This window comes from Falco biarmicus, chromosome 18, assembly GCF_023638135.1.
Source record: "Falco biarmicus isolate bFalBia1 chromosome 18, bFalBia1.pri, whole genome shotgun sequence".
NCBI lineage: Eukaryota > Metazoa > Chordata > Aves > Falconiformes > Falconidae > Falco > Falco biarmicus.
The window spans coordinates 4,254,520-4,276,997 of record NC_079305.1 but is presented as its reverse complement, the minus strand read 5'-3'; positions in this window follow the sequence as shown (position 1 = coordinate 4,276,997).

Sequence of the window (22,478 nt, the reverse complement as noted above, 5' to 3'; positions counted from 1 at the left end):
GATTTTGGAGGGGATTTTTTTTTTTTTTTTTTTTGGTTCTCTCAGGAGCTTGTAGCACTTAAAATTGTGTTGTATAATGGTTAGTATAATCATCTAAATTAAATGTGTCTCTGCTGAATGATGCTTTATGTTAATTCCACAGCGCGATAGCGGGATGCATAAGTAAGCAAGCTGTAGTTGGGCAGGATAGCTGTGAAAACGGACTGGACCCAACTGCTCCCTCGGGGTGTAAATTACGAGATGCTCCAGCAAGCACGGTGCAGCTACGCTGGCTTAAAGCTGGCAAAAGGGAGAGCAGGATGGGACCCGCCGGTTGCCCCAGCTGGGGATACACGCAGCAGAGCTCCCAGCAGTCATTCTGGCTGCCATTGCATTCAGAGGGCTTTTTGTTTGCTTGTTTAAATTATTATTTCCTTGATGGAAAAGCTTTTCCATCATACATCAGCACTACGCTCACAATGGCTTGGCTCCAAGCCTCCATGTCTCAGGATAACTTTTGACCTTCGAATTCCTTATGGATTCTCCATCCCTTCAGAAATCACTTTTGCCTTCTGCCTCTGGAGCCCCAGCCTCGATGGGCTACCAGCCTCCTGCATCCACTGGTCCCCGGGAATGATGTGCCCCCAGTGGGGACCGCTTGGCCATGGTGGGCCTAGGGATGGCTTGAGGTGTGCGCAGCAGGGCTGGGCTTGGGGTGGGCTCATAGGGATGTAATATAGATGTAAATAAATATATACATATATTAAAGTGCACGCTCCATTGCTTCTCCATTGCCCTTGCCCAGATGCTTGCATCGGTGCCAAGGGGATAGAAAATGCAACTACAGATGGAAAATCAGCACCCAAAGAGGTGAAATGCTTCTCTAAAATTCAGTGGGTGTTTGGGGGCAGAATAAGGGTCCAAACTCAATATTTCCAGGGGCATTTGAGGGTCACACAGCTCCCGAGCAGTCGGAGACACCGAGGCATGGCGCGGGGCAGAGCAGACAGGTTAGCCAACAGGTTGGAGAGAAATTGGTATGCAAGCTCCAGCCAAGGCAGCCTTTATATCAGAGCCTCACAAAGGCAATTCTCAGCAATTGATATAAAAAGGTGTCAGTTCTGGTTTAAGTACTGTATTACCAGCAAAGATTTATCTGCTTCAAAGGCAGGCCTCATGCCACTGAGGGAATAAACAGCTCTTCTCCTTATCTCTTTCGCATAGCGCAATATTTTCTCTGTTCGACTTTGGCTCCAAAAAGACTTTTTCTTCCACTTTCTTATTCGCATATGGTAATTTAGAAGAACTCCCCAAACTTCCCTGGAAATTTCCCAGGGAAAATGGTTTTATTGGGGTCTTGGGGGGTGCAGGGAGGAGCAGAGGGATGGCTTGTGCCCCCCAGAAGGGTGCAGGGGGGTGGAGGGGGGGGTCTGCTGGTGCTGCAGTGGGCTCCTTCTCAGGGCTGGGGATGGCTAGACCAGCAAACAGCTCCAGTGAGTATAGCAAAGAGGAGCAAGACCGCTCCTCACGGGCTGTTTCTGTGCAAAATTCCTGTAGGAAAACTGCAACCTGCCTCTCTGACCACCGCCAGGTGACCCTCAGAGCGAAGCAGTGCCAGCATGCCCCGCTCCCAGGCTGGGATGTGTGGAGCGAGGGATGCGCAGGGGAGGTTCATCTCCCCATCTCTTTATTTGCTCAAAAAAGAAGGATGGCAGAGCCAGAGCGGCCGAGCAGCTGGTGCGGCTCCTCTCGGTGATGGAGTGGCTGCTTCGCTGCTGCCGGTTCGCTAGCAGGCTGGATAGATCAATAGACAAAACAGTTTTCACTAGCTCATTTGCCGAGCTGCTGTGTTGGTGCCGTACCTGGAGCTGCATGGGAATGAGCCGGCCCTGGTGCTTTGCTGAGGTTGTGGAGGGGGGAAAAAAGGAGAAGGTGCAGGATGCGGCCAGGCTGGGGCTCGCCCTGTGCTTGTGATGGGTGCGTGGCTCCGGTGCCCCGTGCTGGAAGGGGTTCCACCAGCCCCAGGCGATGCTGCTGCGGCGCTTCCCATGCTTTTCCAAGTAATTCCAGAGGACCGTTTTTAAAATGATATGTCTTTAAACATATTTATACAGGCCACATATATTTTATATGCCTGCAACAATGCATTTTATGAAGTATATAAAAAAACAGATAGAAATTATCTATTTCTCCTGTACAGCTTGTCTCTTTTTTTGTGGGGGGGAGAGATAACAAGGACCTATTTCATTTCACTGCTTGCTGCAGGATGCTACACAATAAATCGAGAAGCGAAGTTTTGAAAAATGCTTCTCTCCCCCCTGCCCCCCCCCCCCTTTTTTTTTAATGCCATTCTAAGCTGGAAAAACCCAGCAAATGGAAAACATTATTTGCAGGCTATCAGTCCAGAGTCCCTTTTGCACTCCTCTCTTGTTTGCTCACTGAAATGAATGGGCTCTTTCGGCAGCAAGGATCACAACGTTAATCGGAAGCAAGGAGCATTGTGTTTGCAAAGAATCAAGGATCTTCCCCTCCGCAAACTTTGCAAAATGGTTCTTCAGATATTTGGGAACAATTAGATCAAGCTCAAGTGAAAGCTGCTGCCGGGTGCTGATCGGCAGCTCTCCTCTTCATCAAATATTCAGCATGGATATTTCATTATCAGACTAATTCATACGCCGCAGCCACGGCTGGGTGGTTTTAGAAATTAAACTGTACTTTCACCTCTAACGAACGCAGTCCCTGGCAGGCGATGAAGTGGAGAGAGGCTGCCATGCCGCTGACTGAGTGGGGTGGGAGGGGGCTGCAGCAACCAGGGCTGTGCGTGGCTTCACCTTTCATAAGCAAAAAATTAATCACATCCAAAGCGATCCGGTGAATGAAGCTAGCAAGCTGTGCAATTACAGCAATGTACAGGAGTTTATTAGTCACTTGCCTTTGCTGTGGAGAGAGCCCTGTGGAGCTCCGGCGCGAGCCGCCGAGAGCTGGAGCTGGCAAGGCTTTGCTGGTGGGGTCAGCGCATGTTCTGCATCTCAGGGCTGGGGTGAACCAGAAATAATTTAGCTCTTTGGACATGCTAACCCTGGCGTTTGGAGGAGTGATGAGCGTGGTCATGCTGTTAGTGACATGTGGACCCAAGCAGGATGGGAACCAGGGGAGGGGAGAGGAGGTCTAGCAGCTCAGCCACCTGGGATGTGCCGAGTTGCTGTGAATTCTGCTTTATGCGCCCACAAAAACCCTTGTCTCCACTATGGGAGGGTTTACAGGCAAATAAATCTGTTGATACTAGGAGCTGAAAAGCATCAGCACCAGGCGTTTGTGCCCGGCCCCAGCTTTACAACGCCGGCAATTAAACTTCTTGTCGGCACACGGGTTCTCGAAAAGGTTGACAGCATGTTCAGCTAATAGCACTGCTGGTGTTCCTCTGCTGCCTGCAGTAGTTTATGAGCACTTGAAGTGGCACAACCAGAGTTGGGAACATCCTCCCTCCCATGTACCCATCTACACCAGAGCATCTGATTCCTCTCTGGGGCTTCTCAAAAGGGAGTTTGCGCGTGATTTTAGTGCTCAAGCAGCAAAAGGGATTTGCCTGGGAAGCATCACCCCTAATGCACTGTCAGTCTGTTGAGGCTGGGATACACCAGGCATGCGGGAAAGGGCTCCCCAGCACAGAGGGACAGCGATGCTCAAGAAGCATCAGCTCAGACTGACAGCACCATACAAACAACCTGCCAGCGCAGCACCAGCCGTGTGTGCACAAGGCAGCCCTGGGTAAAGCAGCAAAAGCCTCTGCTTGTTCCTTTGTAGCTTTTTTTGAGGTGGAAAAAGAGGACTGGTGTGCACGGGTGGCTCTGCGTGGGCAGGCAGGAGCTGGGCTGTGCAGCCTGGCAGGGCTGGGGGCTCCAGGCAGTGGTGGGGGGATACTGGGAGCAGTGACTTGCTGGTGGTGCTGGAGGAGCAGTGCCCACGTGGGGAGGAGCCTTGCAGGGACAAGCTGTCCACCAGCAGGCAAAGAAGCAAAACTGGTTTCCTACAGAGGTGCCTCTCTTACAGGACCTCTGTCTTCATAGAACCCCCAAATCCATGCAATTTGTACCCTCTGGGCACAATTTGGTGGAACAAGTCAGCAGGCTGGCCTGTTGGGGAGTGGGATGCACAGGCACAGGTGTGCACAAGCCTTGTTCCCTTTGGAAACGGGACGACGAGGGGCCACGGGTTTCTGATTTCACAGAAAAATGGTCAAAGGACACAAACGGTGGGTTCTGCACAGCTCAAGGGGCTCAACGGTGACATCCGTGTGACCGTCCACGCTGGGGCTGTCTGAGGCCAGGCGAGATGAAGTCAGTGTGACATTTTCCATGGATGCCAGCTGCGGGGCTGTGGACAGGGAGCTGTGCCGGGCGATCGGCATGTCTCACAGGGAAGGGACAAACCTTCCATGGGCAACGCGTCTGGCCCCGTGAAAGATGCAGATGCTCTGGCTCGCGCACATCCTGACCCATCTCGGAGAGCTCGGCGCCTGCTTGTCACATACTGCTGGTCACTGGGAGTTTGATGGGTTTGTGCATCATTGTCAGGGCTCCACTTAGCACAGCCGGCTGGCTCCTCTCCATGCAATTACCAATGCAGACACTGGAGCTGCAGCGGGCAGTGTGCGTGGCCGGCCCAGGCACCTGCATACAGATCAGCCCCAGAGCCGGAGTGACAGCGCTGGGAGGGTGACACTCGCTCCGCCGGGGATGCACCGGGCTGAGACGCCGGCTGTTGCAGCAGCAGCAGGGACGCTGGCACAAGAACCTAATTAAGCACTTTATGCATGGGTGGTTGTAATGAAAACCATATTGCCAGGAGGACTGCTCTTGGCCATGCTCAGGATTCACCGGTTGTGGGAGAAATGTTTAAAGAAACAAAGGCAAAAGCCCAATGCTTCATGCCGAAGCATGGCAGGTCTCTCCCACCCTCCTCCCGACTATTAAAAAGCGTGGCAGGTGGAGGTTTCTCTAACCTGCTGAAGTATTTGGCCACCGGCTACCGGAGGCAGGAAAACTTTTGGATTTATTCATGGCCACCTGTCAGGGGCTGTCATTCCCCACGCTGAGCTACAGCCTGAAGTTTGCTGTGCTATAAATCAGCTCCTCTTGGACATCATAACTCTTCTTTATAGGCTCTTTCCCCCTCATAAATAAACCTCATTCCATATGTATATACTGCAAAAGGCAAGCCTGATTTGCAGCTCCGTGCCAGCTCAGGTGGCATCTCTCTGCCAGCTGACAAAGCGCCCGGGGAATGTCTCCAGCCTGGCTGCATCCTTGTGTGGGATCCATCCCTGCGTGGGATCTCCCGACTCTGGGGACTAGGACCCTCCAAGGAACCTGGGCAAAGCAGGGATTGGGGTGGGTGCTCTTACCCATCCGAATTCAGGTACAGCAGAACAGTCACTTAGGAAGCCCTTCAGCCAAAAAATCCTCTCTGCACGCAGAGCATAAATGTGTTTACTGAAATTAGGACCAACTGAAGAGACATGTCATTAGCAGGAGAGGGAAAAAAGAGATTTGCAAGAAGAGTGAGCAAATCAAGCGAGGTCTGAGGCTTGTTTTCCCTCCTCCTACATGCTTTCCCGGCAGGGGGGACGAAGCAGGGATGGGGGTGGCTCCTCGAGGGGGATGGGATCGGAAGGTGGCTGTGCCTTTTGCTCTGCTCCTTCCTTGGCATCCCCTCGCCAGGAGCAGGGAGGGAGCAGAGGTCAGTGCTCAGCCTCAGACAAAGACCTCATTTCAGCCAAAACAGCTGAGCAGTTTATGTCCCCTGCTGTCCAGATGAAGAATGGACCCCTCTATTTTTGTCCTCTGGCTGGTATTTTAATGGCAGATTAACAGGAAATAGGTCTGAAGGTGCAGTCTGCCTGTTTTTTGCCCCTTAAAGAGGCTGCAGAAGTGCACGCTGGCGTTTGGGTTTTGCAAGGTGCTTGAAGGTGGCACTGGCCAGTGACCCCATCTTGGAGCCAGGGCTGGGGAACCTCTGAGAGCCCAGGGGTTGGAAATAGAGACTTCATCCAGCCCATCATTGCACTTTTTCTCCCTTTATTACTCCTACAGTACTGTCAGGGGTCTCACAGGGATGCCAGAAATGCTAAGACCAGGACTCAGCCCAAATGCGTGTGGATGCAATTCCCACTGAAACCAATAGAAGTAGTTCTCATCCACCTTTATCCCAATTTTCTGCTGTAGAATCACAGAATCATAGCATTATTTAGGTTGGAAAACACCTCTGAGATCATCAAGTCCAACCGTTGACCCAGGACTGCCGATTCCATCACTAAACCACATCCTTAGACGTGGCCCTTTGGTGCTGTACCAGCACCAAATCCAGGGGAAGGGAGATGGAGCAGCCTGTACCCAAGCACAGCCAGGCCAGGAGGCCTTAAATCTCTTTTTGAGCTTCTTTGCCCGGCCGTTAGGGATTGCAAGGCTGGGGATGAAGGACACGGCAGGGCAGTAAGTCCTGCCAGCAGAGACTGCCCGTTTGTGCCCACGCTGCGGAGCAGCCTCCCACCCTCCAAGTGATGGGCTGGCAGGGACTGACCTGCTGCCACTGCCCAGATGATCATTTTAAATGGTTTAAGGTGGCAATTTGGAGAGAAGATTAAACCTGAGCAGAGCATTTTTTGTAAGTCCAACAAGTTCAAGTCAAGGGCAGCCCTGGCACTGATGCTGAAGGGGGTGCTGGGATGCTGAGTGCCTTGCAGACCCCAGACTCCTTAGTTTCTGACACTAGAGCGTGGTTTTTTCATTGTCTCGCCATGCAAAGCCCAGCTGTGCCCCCCCCGAGCCCCCACCAGTACGGGGCCAGGCAGCAGACGGCATTGGGCAAGGCAGTGGGCAGCAGGCAGTGGCCAGGGCTCATTTCTGGCACAGGCAGCTCCCACCTCCTGGCTGCCACCTCTAGTTGAGCTAGTTCGCACCATATCTGCCTCTTGACTATTAACAAAGCCGTCGGCATCGGCTGCCGAGAATTACTTAGAAATCATAACGCAGTCTAATCAATACTGCTTTCACCCACGCAGGGAGCTGCTGGGGTGGGAGGGGGCAGCGAACAGTGTCTGCATCTAAAGCATCCCACCATGCTGAGCCGCTGGCAGCTCTGTCGTGCACGGGGGTGCAGGGTGGGTGCACTCCCCCACCGAGCTTCCCCGGTAGTCGCGCTGGCCCCGAGGTGTTTCCTTCCAGGAGAACCTGTCCCTCACCTATTTCTCAGCGCTCAGGTCAGAGGGGATTCAGGGATGTCACTCTTGGCTAAGGGTGGATGAAACAAGCAGGGTGAACTTTCCATCACAGCTAGAACACCGTCGTCTCCTTACCCTGAAGGACCCCGCAGCATCTCTTCCCTATTTGCCCCTTGAAATTAATATTGCAATCAAGCGCCTCTCCAGATTTATACCGGTACGATCTCTGGTTCTGATGCAATGTCACGCAGTTTTATGGAGATGCTGTTGATTTGGACCAGTGATCACAGTGACAAGAGTGCAATGCCAGGAAACTTCCCAGGGTTGCTCCTGATTTACATCCGTGATTCCGCTTAATCATAAGCGCTGCCAATGCAATCCCAGTCAAAGGCAGCTTATACCAATGTGGCAAAAATTTGCCCTATAAATTATCTTTAGAGCACAAGGATTTCAAGCATGCCTGTCCTAGATTAAGCTGTGTCCTTGTCAGTCTTGAACTAGAGAGGAAATAAATCCCTCTCTCCCTTTTCCTTTTTTTTTTTTTTTTTTTTTTTTTTTTCCCCCTGACCTACCTGGTTGGAAGGAAAGCCAAGCCCTGGCAGGAGACAAGCTCTGCCCGCTGCTCCAGTTCCCCATCCACGTGCCTTGTCTCCATCACGGTCAGCAGAAATATGACTAGCATCCATTTCGGTTCATCAGGAGGGAAACTGAGGCAGGGCAGGGACTGAGACAAAGGAGGCCCCCAGGTCCCTTCAGGGCTTGTTGCAGAGTCAGGGAGGGAGCCTGGGGAAACAAGAAATGCCCCAGCAGAGCCAGAGCTGCAGCGACCAGTGCTCCCCCTCCTCTGCGGCTGCCGGCATGTGTAATTAAATAATCAGTTATCGGCACACGGGTTTTACGGGTGCGTTTACACCCCTGTTGCAGGCAGGGGACGGCAGGCTGCGGGCAGGAGCATGGTGCTCTGCCAGATGGGCCATCAAACCCCGCTGCCGGGCAGGCGCGCGGCTCCGCTGCCTTCGCTTTGCTTGTTTGCAACGAATTTACAAATCCTTTAAGTACGGAAAAAACGGAGCTTTCCCCCAGGAGAGACAGATGGCTGCAGAGGCATTAGAAAGGCAGTCAAAGTAGAGGGGTTTTTTTGTTGTTTGGTGGTTAATATCTGTGTCTATGTATGCCGGCAAATGATTCATTAGTGTTTGACTCTCCTGCCCTCTTCCACCGTTCACCTGGGCGAGTGCTGGGGGCTGTGGGGAGCTGGCAGCCGGCCCTCCTTGCCAAGGGGTTTTGGCTTAATCCTGCTGGGAAAGGGGTAGGACCGATGCTGGGTCAGAACCAGCTCCTGCATCACCTCCCATCCCAGTTCCCACCATGCAAGAGCAGTTTCCAGTCTTGCTCCCAGTTGCAAAGCCCCGTGCCGGGGGGCTAGCTCTCTCACCGGGGGCTTTAGCCAGAGCAGCATCACCTTTCCCGTGGGATGCTGCGCTGGGCAGGTTTAGGAGGTGATGGGGAGCGGGACGGTGCTGGGATGGAGGGCAGCGAGGGGATGCAGCCTCGGTGTGGGCACTGCCAGGGAGCAGCCGAGGCTGGTGGCAGGGCTGGCTGATAGCATCCTTCAGAGGGGTGAAGGCATTGCCAGGCTGCCTTTGGGAGGCCAGCTGCGCGCACCTATTTTATTTTTATTTTCTTAAATAGTGGCAGTACTTTTCAGATTCTCAGCCTCATGAGTCGCCTCACATGTTAAGAGCCCAGGCAAGAGGGCACTGGGCATGTGTGGGACAGAGATAAATCTGGAGCTCCACGCAGGGCTGGCTGTTTAGTTATGGCACAGGAATGAATGTCTGCTTTGTGTCAGCTCTTTGCAAGGTCCTCCGATGTCCTTCCGGCTCCAGCTCTGCTCCACACGTTCTGTCTTAGGCTGAGCAAATACATCCGCGGCCAGAAATTGATTTTCTAAAAATGTAATACGCACACAAAAACCAACATGTATAAAATATGTCAGTTTGTGGGGGAGCAATTGCACTTCTTTCCTGCCCCCAAAAAATCAATTGTAAGAGTGTATGTAAAAATACAATGGCACTAAACTCCAAATAATTAGGTGATTGTGCTAAGCGAACATCTTATTTAAAAATGGCTCAGCAGTACACGGCTGTGAGACACAATCTAATCAGAATGAACCAGGAAATGTAGCAGTTTCCAGGTGAGTAAACTGAAATGCAGAAGTCGTCGTATGAAAGGGAGGGGAAAAAAAAAATCAGGGATGGAAATGACAAGGGAAGGAGAGGAATCAGCCACATAGACAGGAGTAATAGCAGCACATTGCCGTCATTATTTCTGAGCAGAAAGCACAGCAGAAAGAATGAGGGGGGAAACATGAAATTAAATCAAATATGATTACCGAACAAATAGAATAGAACTAGCTCAGGGGGGTTTGTTTGCTGGGTTGTTTTTTTTCCCCAGAGTGTGTTTGGGCAATGAGAGTCTGCTGGAGTGGAGGCAGGGATGGGAGAGGCTGGGGGACGTGGGGGGAGCAAGGCTCATCCCTCCATCACCCCTTCTCACCCCGCTGCAGCCTCATCCCAGAGCAGATGATACCTTCAGGTCGGGAATGAGCAGCAAGAACAGGTGGGAATCTGTTACCCTAAAAAATGTTTTTTAATCCCATTTTCATGCAAATGTCATTGCGATGAAGAACGAGGAAGTTCAACATAGGTACTGGGGCATAATTACTTCTCAATAGATTGGTTTTTGGAAAAAAAAAAAGCATTTTTCTTTAGTTTTGAACTCCCCAGAACACCAGCTGCTCCTTTAAACACCCCCAGCCCTCCCTGCTCCCATCCCCGCTCGAGCAGCTCCCATAACCAACGAGCGTGGGGGCCCTCGGTAGCTTCGACTCATCCATCTTTCCCAGCGGCTCGTTCATCACCAGCGGCAGGGATGGCGCTCAGCCCTCGTCCCCGCTGCTTGTGCTGGTTGTCCCGTGAAGACAGCTGATAAAGCATCGCTGACAGCCGCCGTGGCGAGGAGCATTGGTGAGCCCTCCACCGAGACACCAGGTCCAGCAGCGTTTTACCTTGCCAGCCCCTGGTGCCAACGCTTCCCAGCACGGGGCATCCCCCAAAAGCATCCTGTGCTGGCAACGCCTGCAGCCCCTCCGCACAGCCAGGGTGAGATGTCAGGCCTGAGTTTAGGGCAGGAAAGGACCAGGCAATGGGTGGAGATGGGGTAGGCAGGAGGCAGGATCGATGGAGAGGAACCAGGAGACCGTATTCTTCCACTCGCATGCATTTGTGCCAGTCCCGAGGGCAGACAAGGTGGCACGGGGCAGGGGCTGATGGCTGGGGGCAGGGGGGTCACTGTCCCGTGCTGAGGCTTGCCTGCAGGCAGCGTGATGGGAAGCATCCTCCTCCTCCTCCTCCCTCTCCATCCCTTCTCTCCATAATTTGCCTTTGCTTTCTCATAAAATTTAAATTATTCAGGGTGGGAGGAGAGCCCCCTCCCTTTCCCTCCCTGCCCCTGTTTTGATCTTTCTGGTGCAGTGCAGCTGTTAACAAAACCTCGGCGTGCTGGAGCTGGCACACAGATGTGGCCACGTACTCCCTCTCGCAGCGAAGCCCTTTGAAGGCAAGCAGCGAGTGATGTGAATAGCGAGCGGGGACGCGTGCAGCGAGAACGGGGGGGGCCAGCTTTGATCTGGGGTGAGGACAGAGAGCACAGACCCTCAGCCCCGCTCCCCAGGGTGAGGATTTCCAAAATCAGGTGAAAGATGAGAGTGGGAGCCCCTATGTCATGGGGTTAACTAGGGGGGGTGGGCACAGAGGGGGTCCCCGGGGCAGCGGGGTGCCACGGGAAACACTCTTGTCCTAAAGGCAGCCAGCTCCTGGATGGATGCAACAACTTTCCAACGATGCCACCCCACATCAGCCCCATCCGAGGACTGGGACCAGCCTGGCAAGGTGCAGCCAGGCTCATTTCTGCCCCGCTGCCCACCCCCTGCCTGCAGTGCTGCCTGCTCGGGAAGGACAAGCCATAAAGCCCCCGTCCCTCTCCCCGCACAGCCTGGCTGTGCTGGCAGGCGAACCGGCCAGCCTGGCGCCACTCGCACCCCGTGCTTAGTTTGTGAAGGTCACTTTTGACCCGTGTTCCCTGCAAACGTGCTGAGTCTCCACCTCATTTCCTATGCATTGAACTTCACAGACCTGGAGGACTCTCCGACAGCAAGACATGGGGATTTGACCATTATTTTTCTCTTGCCTTCCCCCCCCCCTCCCCCCCCATCTCTCTCCAAGAGAGGATTATGGGTTGCACTTATTAATTTTAGACCTGAAGCACCGAGTGGAACTTTGCTGAGTGTTTTATAACCTGCTTTCTCCCAAATCCCCTCTTTGCCCGATGCTGTGCTTGTGTCCTTCCCAGCAAGGAAGGAGAAACTGGTGTGGAGGTGGGAGTGGGATGGGATGGCTGGGAGTGGCGATGGGATGGCTGAGAGTGGCGTGGTCCAGGCATGCGGGCGAGGGGCTGTGCCCATGGAATACCCAGCCTGGGAAGGTGCAGGGACCCCACAGCAATTCAGCAGCAGAGCCCGGCTCTCCCACCAGCCCAGGCTTTTGCTCAGGGGAAGGGGTGCCTGAAGCAGTCCTGCTGAGCCCGTGCTCTCTGGAAGAGCCTGGAAAAGAGGTGAGCAGTTTGCACATCTCTCTGGGAATCTCTGCATTCCCGGGAGGGACAGCAGCTCAGTAAGGCCATGCCTTGAAGGGGACTCGTTTTGCAGATGGGTAAAGCACAAGCCTCCCTTGCATTAGCATGAGCAAACACTCCTGATGCCCCCTGGGCTTTGCCTGCTCTTCCTTCCCGCTCAGACGTGTCTATTAACCTGTTTCTCTGGAGCACCGCAAGGGCCCGTGTGCGTGGGTATCTCTGCCCTGCACCTTGCGCGCTGGCCCTGGATCCCGGCGTGGCGTAAATCATCACAAACCCTGTGTGCCGTGTTGCAGCGGTGGGATGGCTGTGCCAGAGCCCCCTGCCAAAAGCAGACAAAGGCTGTGCCACTGTGCTGCAAAATCAATTTGGCTGCTCCTGAGGATTTTGGGCACAGGAAAAGCATGGAGCCCTGGGGAGCCCCCGCTGCCCTCACCACCACCATCACCACCCCACCCCCCGCCATGGCTGGGTCATCCCCCACTTTTTGGGTTGGCATTTGCAGCGGGGAGGCTGCGCATCCCAGCACCAGCCGAACCCTAAAACCCCCTCATCGCCTATTCTCGCACAAGGGGAAAGGCAAGAAAAGCCCTGGGATTTGTTTTTGCATTTGTTTTTAGCTTTTTTAGGGGAATACCAAATAGGATTTCAGCTGTGATTAAAATGTGAAGTGTTCAGTAGGGCTGTCTATAAAACCGGTGACAATGGATTGATTTCACTCCCAAACTTTTACATCCCGAGTCCTGCACCATGCCGGCGGTGAGCACGGCCATGCAGGGAAGGTTTTATAGAGCATAAAGGCACAGGCGCCGTAAAATAAGGGGAGATGGGCTGGATTAAAGCAAGGGCCTCTCAAGAGGAGATGCAGGCATGAATGTCTGTAGGCAAGAGCAGCTGCTGGAGGAACTCTGCTGCCATAAAACCAGGACCATTGCTGTCACCCTTTGGTCCCCTCCTGCCAGGCAGCTATACACCCCCCCAAAACGCATCCCTGAAGTGGGGTGGGAAAGGTAAGGATTGCAGAGGATTAACCCGGAGCAAGCACGACATCAATGCTGCCAAAGGATTTTTCTTTTTTTTTTTTTTTTTTTTTTTTTTATTATAAATAGCCAAAAGACTTGATCCCAATTCCCCTTTAAATGGGCAAACCATAATATTGATAGTTTGCAACAGATACAAGATGAATTGAACTCCTCCATCAGCCGGCAAAACCTCTTTTAACAGGGGATATATCGAAGCCATAAATTCCTGAAGACAGGATTGCTATGCAATAGCATAATATATCTTCTATTCAATCTTTTATACATTATGTTTTGTCCTGAATTTTGGTAGAAATATTTATGGATTGGGAGATGTTCCTTGAAGAAGTATCGGCCCTAAGGGTCTCTCCCACTCGTCGTGCTTGGTGGCCTCGGATTATGTGCAGGGATGCTGCAGGGATGCTCGCCTGCAGGGTGGGTGGAGAGGCTGGAGCTCAGCACTGGTCCAGGCTGTGTTTTCTGAGGTTTCTTTGCACTTGATACAGGTTCAGCGTTTGACCTCAAGAACTCCCGGAGCTCCTGTTGCCCCAATAAAAAAATAGCTGTATGGCACGAGAGACCCCAGGACACCAGCAAGTCCCTGCCTCTCCTCTGCGCAAGCATGGTAGGAGACTTTAAAACTCATTTTGCTGCATTTTTCCATGGGTTTCTTTCTCTGCTGTGAATGGGAAAAGCACCAAGGAAATGCACTTTAAACAGGTAAACAAAGCGAGGAATTCTCCCGAATCATTATTTCCTTTCATGTGGCTCTGCCTCAAGGCTTCTGGCTGGTAAAATTAAAGAAATACAATTAAACTGTAGCTGGCTCCCCAGTGCCTCTGTGCAAACTAAGGCAAAATACTACTGGCACACACAGAAAAAGCACTCAGGCCTCCATAACTTAGCTGCTTTAATTTAAGTTTCTATTCACATCCCTGTCAGCAACCAGAAACCGGTCCCATCTGCCGCTACTCTATAGTCTTGCATGAAGTGAGCTGGCAAGTCTCACCTTCGTTCCTCATGGGCAGGTGCCAGCACGCTAAAAATACAGCTAGAAACGACCCTTTTCTTGGGCAGCCTCCAGGAAGCCTGAAAGCTGCAGCAAGACAAGTCCTGGCAAGGAGCTGCCTCCCTTTTTCAATGGGAAAGGTGATTTTGCCGTCGTCGGAGCCACCTGGGCAGCCGGTAGGCTTTCTGTCCCGTGGTGTCTCTCCATCATGGTCAAGTCCATCCCTTAAAAGAAATGTTGCACCGCTCCTGGGGAGCCAGGGGCTTGGCAGAGGGAATGCAGGGTCTGAATGGCTGGAGCTCGAGGTGGGATGGAGCTGAAATGAGCTAAGCAGAAAAGATCTCCATCCCACAGGAAGTTCTATTACTTTATGCCTTTTTTTTTTTTCCCCCCCCATCAAAAATTTTCCCTTTTCCAGAAATAAAAACAGCTGGTGTACTGCCCATTGCTGCTGTCGGGGCCCTGATCACCCAAAGCAGCAGAGGGGTTTAACCCTCCTGATTTTGGGTCCCAGCCCAACCAGGCACTCGATGCTCTTTGTGTTCATACATGGCAGCAAAACCAGACAAATCAGTGTGGCCAGTCCCTCGGTGTACCAGCAAACGGGGATGAGAAAAGTCAGAGGCGAGCAAAGAGCTTCGGAGCCCGGTGCCCTGACTTCTGGAAAGGGTTTTATCTCATTAAAACAAATGAACAGATGACTGTTGCCTGTGTCGACAGGGGGACTCCGCTTCCCGATTACACTTTATAAACCCCAAGCTCTTTACTGCTGTGGCAGATAAGTGGAGCTTTTAAGAAGAGGAGATACAGTCTGAGGTTTGTACATTTAATAGACTTGGGGGGGTGGGAGCGTGCGTGCATCTCTATGCACGTGTGTGATAACATGACGAGCCCAACCCGTATGCGAGGCTGCCGCTTCTGCATCATGGCAAGGAGGCAGAGCCTCTCGTCACCCCTGGAGGGGTCCAGGAATGGAGCAACCCCCCAGCACCCATCCCTGCCCGGCTGGCCGCAGGCGAAACATCCAGTGCAGGGCAAGAGGGGACCCCCTCTGCAAGGGACCCGAGAGGTTTGTGGCATTTCCATACTCTTTGGCCACATCCAGCCTTTTTCTGAAGATGCTTTCAGGGCTGTAGATGTAATAGATGCACATAACATAAAGCACATCTTAATCAATGTGAGAGATTCTGCTTAAAACCCAATGATTTTGATCTGGAGCCTGACAACGTGGTAATTTATATGCAGTGCAGCATAACCAAAGAGCTTGTTATGCAAACACAGACCACTGATTTGACAAATCTCCTGGAAACAGAATTAATGTCTGTATTCTGTGAAAAGATGTAATTTATTTTAATATTTTAAAAAGAGAAAATTATATATGCATGTATATGTGTGCATAAATAGAGCTAAACAGAAATAAACACATATGCACATGCAGACATGTGTATTTACAAACATTTTGATACAGCTATGTGAACATATGTGAACTGCAGGGGCATGGATGGCTGGATGGATGGATACCCAGTGGATGTAGATCATCATATTCCAACTGGTGTCAATGGGATTATGCTGATTTACTTCTGTTTCAGATATGGCCAAAAGCAGGTAGCTGATTAGATCTGTACTGATAATCTAGCTCTCCTGAAAAGATAGAGAAATGCTGCTGTTCCCCAGCACGGAGCCTGGCCCTGTAACACAGTTGCTGCAGACTTTGCACCACTGCATTAAACAATAAGATGCTGAATTGGAAATGACCTCCTGAAGATCAATGGCATCTCTCACTGTGTTTATTTATGGGGTGCAATAATATTAGTATAATATTATTGTTGTCCTTTTTGCAAACTATGCTTTATTTATGGCGATGAGGTAGGAAACACAGTCTGCATAATTGAGGTTTTGATGGAACGAAACATATGTGAGAAATTTCTTAATTTGATTTCAGACACACACGACGTTCACTACCCAGTCTCCTTATCTTCCCATCTATTTGTCTTTCTCCATATGGACACATCCATTTATCTACTGCTCTGTTACTTCTGAGCTCCTGATTCTCCGGGATCCAATTTTTTTCTGTTTATGGAGGAAGCAGAAAAGCTGGTGAGAGCACAGATGGGCATGAAAGCGAGCTCTTGCAGGGGAAGGCTGAGCAGGGGAATGGCCATGAGAGGAAGCTTGGAAGGTGTAGGGAAGGGAGAGAGACACCTCCAAGGAAAAATAAGGTAAAGGAGCAGAGGAAAAAGATCATGCAAGTCTAAAATAACCTTCTGACAGCCCAGGACTTGTGTGTCAATGCAGATGCTTATGACCCGCATCTGTAAACTGCTGCCTCTAGTTCACTGCCCGTCCCTCCCGCAGCAGCAGCTAACCAAGCAGCATAGATTGCCACCGAGGAGTTGGAGATCATTTGCATATCTTTCATTAATGCAGGTTGGTTATTGTCAGATGTGTGCCAGCCTTCTTGCGTTGGCAGGACTCGGTCAATACCCGCAGTCCCTTCCCAGTCTGCCGTGGCACAGCCCCATGCCATGGCTGCAGCTCGCCGTACTGCCTGTCGATACGGGAGCACTTCCCAGTCTGAATCAGGAAAAGGGAATCGATGGCCTGGTATTGATCCCACTCCTCACAGCCTGAGTCCCAGCTCTCCTCTGTCCCCACTCCTCCAACCCTGTCCTTATTAATTAAACCAGCAGCCCCCCATGCTCCTGCCAGCCACCCTCCCTGCAAGGTGATGTATTGCCCATGGTATGGTCAGGTCAAGCCTATGCACAGCCAGGTACCTGTAGGCACTGCTAGTACACACTGTGTGAGCAGCAGAGGCTGTAAGAAACTAATTAAGCGTTCTCTCCTCCTTTTGCCTCAAAGACGCTATGCAAAACCAAAGCCTATTGGATGTCCAGGCAGAATTCTTATTAATTTTATGTGGGAGATAGGAGAATAATTGCCTGGAAACCTGGTTTAAAGAATGGAAACAGACTGTGTCTTCTTTCTTACTTAATTTGTATTGATTTTTTTTTTTAATTTTTATTTTTGGGAGCTGAAAATGCAGAGTATGAGTTTCAAGGCTTTAAAATGTGTGTTATGGCCCCACTTAAGGACTTGCTGTGAAGTGGGTTAGCCTACTGAGAATGCACTACCCTGAATACAAGCAAAATAGTACCAATAATAATAATAATGCAAATGTCAGAGCACCATGCCCCACGACAGCAAAATCTGGCTTTGTAGAAACATTGGAGCTGGTGGGAATCGCCTTTGCCAGCCTCAAGCGTGCGGAGCCGGCGTGTCACACAGGCAGACCACATCGCAGTGCCGAGACCTCTCCCCCCCTCCCCGGGAGAACTGGCCATAAATCTCCCAGAACAGCACTTTCCTCGCAGGGGAATGAAAAAGTCATTAGCTGGGAAGAGAGGCAGGGCAGAGAGAAAGAAATTCACAGCATGGAACGGGAGGAGGAGGGCGAGAGGGATGGGGAGGCAGGGACCCGGCTCAGCATCTTTGCTGCTGCTGTTCTCACCCCTGGTCCCATCGCGGCGTCACACATCACATCGCCCTCTCCATGTTCTCCACGCAGGAAGATTGGCAGTGACCTTTAAATGTCACTTCCAAATGCCAGCCCTAGCTAAGTGGCTACAAAACGCCGTGTTTATGCTAGATTATGGGGAGTGATGGGCCAGAACAGCTCACCTCCTGATGGGAGAGAGATAGGGATGCTGGGAAAAGGCAAGGGCCCCTGGGGGGCCCATGGCCATGTTGTCCTCCACCCATCATTAGAGAAATGCAGATGAGCCACCCCATCCCTGCCCGAGATGCGTGTTGCACCCATGTGGGGTTTGCTTTTCCTCCCCTTTGCACTCGCAGGCAACACATTAGCAAACACTCAATCAACAGAGTAATGCGTTTCCTTGTGGGAGATCAAGTGTGGATAGGAAGGGCTGAGCCGCTTGGTTCCCATCGAGCAGGGGGGTTGCAGGGCTCCCGTCACAGCCGTGCTGGTCCCACAGTCCCTGGGAGCTGGGGCTGCTGCTTGCCAGGCTTGTGAGCATCAGCAATTGGGGTCACCTCCCTGCTGCAGAAATTGGGGCTCCCCTGGCACCGGGGGGGCTGTGGAGACCAGTTTCCACCCCACCTGGGATTACTGACCTGTGGCGTGCAGCAAGTCAAGCAGCAGCGTGATTTTCCCTGCTTCTTGATCCCTTTTAATTAATTAAAATGAATTAGCAAATCATACCAGGAAAGAAAAAAAACAACACACAACCACCAACCCACACCGAATCCCAATATTGTATTTCAAATGCATCGCAGTGTTCTTTCCACGTTCTTGAACACACGTCTCGAATCAGACCCAGCCAGTTACTGGGTGAGAAAATAATTCAAGACTTTGTTTTCAATTGATCTGAAGTTTGGATGAACAAGCTGTTCCCGCTTGGTTTCCATCTGATCCCCCTTAAAGTCTGTGTCCCCCCTTCCCTCGGCATGCCCCTGGGTGGCCAGCCAGGCCAACATAAACCCAACACGTGGTACTTTTATGATGAAATAAAATAAAAATCACCGGAGTCTCTGCTGCAATCGCTGTCATGCTGGAACCATCAGCATTACCCAAAGTGAGATAGCTATCCAGAGGAAAGAGAGAGGCTTTGGCTACACAAATTGTATTTCCCTAGGCAGCGGATTAATTAAAACTATCAAGTGTTCCCAGCTTTTTGAAATTAACTTTGAAAGTGTCTGGATAAAAAAAGTGAGAAATAAGAAAAAAAAGGCTGAACAATTTTTTTGTTCCTTTTCTTTTCCCTTGAGTGCAGGGAAAGAGAAGAAAAAGGCAGATTTCCCCCCCAGCCCCAGACCATTTGCAGCACAGGAGACACACGTGGCCCATGGGGAGCGGATCCTTAGTTGTGATGCTAAACCATGGACCCTGGGCCAAGCTCCCCTTCCGTTAAATTTATCTTTTGCGTGGGCTGGTTGGCTTTCTTGAGATGATTCCTCACTTTTTTAGACCATCTCTGGGCGGAGGTGTCCTTTCTCCATCCCAGCCCAGTGCCAGGGACCGGGCTCTGTGCTCCAAGACACGATGGAAATCCTGATAGAAAAAACACTGGGATGCAGCAGATGACACCTGATTTAAACAAGAGGAGATGGAAATAAAAAAGCAGACGGAAAAAACCCACCCAACAGCCTGCGTACAAGACACTAGGGACTATCACGAAGAATCATACTCAGCGCTGGATGAAGAGGCTGCACCAAATATACAGGAGCTGGCTGCCAGCGGCGATGGCTTCGTGATCTAAGAGAGCAATCGGGAAGACGGTGCCTCGTTCCCACAGGACGGAGGTTTATTTCTCAGCAGGTTCAGCCATGTGGTAGGTAAATTATTCTCAGCCATACTTCCTCAGGTCTTATTTCATGGCCCAGCGATGATTATGCTACTGATCTTCCAAAGGGGGTTGTTCAGGGCTGGAGAGGCCTTATAAATAAGGATGTGGAAACCTTCCAGAAGAGACAATAGCTAAACACACCATATAGACATCCTGTCTTATGACGTATGGGGTAAAATACAGCCACAGAGCCCTGGATTAGGGACATTTCACTGTGCACCACTTTCTCGGTGCTGGCAAAGAGGAACAGGAGATGCTAACCCAGCCAGGCACAGCGATAGAGCCGGTAAAGGCGAGATATTTGCAGGAACAAGCCCCACCAGATTTAAAGCAAAGGTTTACGGCAGTGCTGGACTCTTCTTTCTGCCAGTGCCAATCTAGGTTAGCACCTGAGGCTCATTGGGGCTGTCCCAGTTTTACTCAGGCTCCTGCCTTCCTGCTCAGCCCTTTTCCCCAAGCAGAGCTGGCCGGGAGCAGAGGATGCATCGCTCCCACCTGTCTGCGATGCTGCAGGGCTGGTACCCGCACACATCTCCCTCCCAGCGAGGCTGGAAGGAGCATCGCTGTGTTTGCCGGCATCGTGGCAGCTCCTCCGCAAGCGGTGCTGCAAGCTTCCCGGTGCCGCTCGCCAGCAGCTCCGACCGCTCTGCTCCGTGGCCCTCTGTTTTCCCCAAATCTCACGATTTCTGGGTTTTGGGACAGGAGAACCTCCCCAGCACGTGGGTGTCCCACACCGATGCCCCCTGTGCTCCCTGCCTGGGGCAGGGTGCCCTGCCTGCACCACCACAGACATGCTGAAACTTGCCTTGTTTTGACATGCACCATTTCCCAATCTTCAAACAAACGTGCTGGGAGCGGCAGGAGCAGACCTGGGATCCCAAAGGGTCCTGGATCAAACCTAATTACTCTTCAAATGACTTCTAATCATATCTCCCGTTCTGTTCCCCACAGCATCCATGGCTCCCACAGCTGTGGAGCTGAAAGGAGGAAACAAATGCAAAACAAATCATTAGGAAACAACAAACCCCAAATCTGTCCAACCCGAGTAGACAAAAAGCAGCTCAGGGTTTCTGCAGGGCGGCTTGGCCTGCCTTCTGCATCTCAGCGAGGCTCTCGGCAGATCTTGGCTGCCCTAAGAGAGGTTTCCCTTTCCCCTCGCTGCCTCTGCACCTTATCTTCAGGCTCAGACCAGCTGCTTTGGCTGCGGAGTGGCTAATCCTGGCTCACCCAGGGATGGTAGGAGCAGAGACAGTGGCTTGGAGTGTTCATCCTGACATCTTCCCCCTCCTCAGCCCCCACTATCCCTCTCCCAGGCTTCTCCTTTATCCCATCCATGTGCCATGGGTTTTCAGGGAGCACCAGCACCTTTCATCTGAAGTGCCAGGGCAAGGGTTTTCCCTGGCCCAGGTTTGGCATCACTCAGCTTGTAAAAGCTGCCCTCCTAGTTCTCCCAGTTTGACCAGTGAAGAAGGGACTGCCCACCTCCTGGGGGAGGTCTGGCTTCCAGTGCGATGACCACAGTCCCCATGGTCCCTTGGGAAGCTCTGGCACACAGACCGGAGACTGGCTGCAGATGTCTCCTGCTCCCAAGCACTCCCCTTCCATTAGCTAAAAAAAAATAATAAAAAATATAAAAATCAATCAGATGCTTTTTATTTGCTATTTTTTCCCTGGCTAAAGCAAGCCTTTGCCAAGCACAAACATCCCATCTTGGCGGCTGGAGCTGAGGCTGCTTTCTCCGTCCCAGATGGCTGGAGGGATGGGATGGAGACGGTGAGAAGGGCTGTGGATGAGACGGGGCAGGGATGGGGATGAGCAGAGCCTGCAATGGGGCAGTGGGGACCACGCTGATTAACGCCGCCATGACGTGAGATGTAAAACACAATATTAGCACAAAACCTGCTCGAGCGCATTCTCCGATTACCTCGGAATTATAATTACACTGGCCCTTAATATCCCCACATCCGAGTAATTACAGCTGGCTTACCAGCCTCCAGCCGCGATCTGATATTAACTTTTAATCACCTCGCCTTTGTGCTGGGGAAGGGACAGCCGCGGCGAGCTGTCCTTGTTAGGAACTGTTCATCAGCATCCCAAACACAGCAAGGGATGCAGGGAAGGGCTTGGACTCTGCCTCCCTTCCAGTGGAGCTTTTGATGGCCAAGGGCAGCGATGTCCTGCGGTCCCCATCAGTCGCCTTCTCCCCTGGGCTCCATCACTGCAGCGTTTACATTCCACCTCTCTCCCAGCCCCGAACCCTCCTGTGCGGCTCTCAGGGGAGCGGGGAGGCAAAGCTCCGTTAGCCCTGCTTGATTTGCCACAGAGGAAAGTGCTGAAATCCCAGAATAAAGCCAAGCCCTGGCCGGTGCCCACCTGCCAGGGGGAATAGCCAGAACACGGGCAGCCAGCTGCAAACAGCATCAGGATTACAGGGAAAAGAGAAAATTAACAGCAGGGATAGACAGAGAAAAGAAAGGGGGGAAAAAAAGAAGGAAAAGAAACCCCTCAGATAGTATAAAATATTCTCCCTAGAGGACTGATTTCAAAGACATTTTTAATTAACTGTGCATTTCACTGGAGCTTAGCAGCAGAATTATTGTACATTAAATAAATACAAGTTGATTATTAAGAACATATTTACTGAGCCTTAAGTACCGCAGGTCACAGATGTAGGCTCCTGTTCGGTACAGTTGTTTCAGAGTAATCGGATATTTATTTTACACCCTCTGTTGCTACAGGGGAGTAAACTTGAGCAGCAGAGGCATCCCCGACCCTGGGAAATCCGCTCCCCAAGGCAGGATGACCATAAGGCACAGAGTACTGGGGTGGAAAACGTTTTTCTTTTTCCTTTTCCCCTTCCACCTCTGTCATAAGGAAAAGCTGCCTTTGCTGTGCATATTTATCGGAGCTCTAATAAATGAGGGTCCGAGCCTTTTCCCCCGATGATTGATGGACATGGGGATTAGTTTAAGCACAAGGGGAAGCTAAGTGGTCTGGCTCAGACCACAGCACATTCATCAAGTCGACAGGCAGAGCATGGGTCTTACTCCTGCCTTTGCTGGGAACCTTTTGTTTTTTAAAAAAAAAAAAAATCAAAAAAACCCAAAACTAAAAAAAAAAAAAAAGAGCACTTTGGATTTTATAAGAGTAAATATACATACGCGAACCAGTGCTCATCTTTATCCGAG